Source organism: Gadus morhua, chromosome 1 (assembly GCF_902167405.1).
Source record: "Gadus morhua chromosome 1, gadMor3.0, whole genome shotgun sequence".
Lineage (NCBI taxonomy): Eukaryota > Metazoa > Chordata > Actinopteri > Gadiformes > Gadidae > Gadus > Gadus morhua.
Genome location: NC_044048.1, coordinates 9,742,823 through 9,743,871, shown reverse-complemented (window position 1 = coordinate 9,743,871; position 1,049 = coordinate 9,742,823).

Below are 1,049 nucleotides of genomic sequence, written 5' to 3'. Positions count from 1 at the left end.
GGAAACTTTGAGAGTTTAGTCTAGTTCTAGGGAGGGTTTGACTCAGACAACTTCCTGTGTCTCTCTGATTGGTCATGAACCTCAGGCTTGGGGCATTAGGGGGAGGATAGCAAAGACACTGTATTTGGTGATCGTGTGAATAGGACTGTGAGCCTGTGTGTGTGTGTGTGTGTGTGTGTGTGTGTGTGTGTGTGTGTGTGTGTGTGTGTGTGTGTGTGTGTGTGTGTGTGTGTGTGTGTGTGTGTGTGTATTTGGGGTGGGGGGGTGGGGATGCAGTCTCACACAAACTCAGGCTCACACAAATAGTGAATGTTGTGTCCTGGAGATAAAACACCTGATACAATAATTTTTCATTGCTTGGTAAAATAATGTTGAAAGATGAAAGCAACTGATGAAAAAAATACCTTTAGCTATAGCTTTTCCCCCTACGATAACACTGAATACTGTATTAGAAGTTGTGTGTTTGGTTTATGAGTTTAAAAGGTCCCATGGTATGAAAATTTCACTTTATGAGGTTTTCTAACATTAATATGAGTTCCCCTAGCCTGCCTATGGTCCCTCAGTGGCTAGAAATTAAGTTAGGTGTAAGACGAGCACTAGGTAACCTGCTCCGCCTTTGAAAGATGAAAGCTCAGACGCTCCGATTTCGAATTTGGCCCCATATGTCGTCACAAGGGGCCAAGTTACCTCCCCTTTTTCTGCCTTGCACCCCCAGAGAATTTGGTCCGCCAATGAGCTACGACCGTGCAAGCGCCACGTGCGTGTGTGTGCGTGTGTGTGTGAATAAACACACTGTAAGGCAAATGTTGTACACTTCTTTGTTATTTGGATAACCGTTCTGGAATTGGGAAAGGAATTGGGGGAAAGGAACTTTGGCTTTGACTCCCTGAAGTACATGAACCGCAACATGGAGGAGAAAGGGATTGTTGCCCGCGATTGTCTCCCGCCTGAGCCCCGCTGCCGGGGCACCACCGCCACGGGGCACCGACGCCGTGGGGGACCACCGCCGCAGGAAACCACGGCCCGCCCCGATATATAGATATATGCAT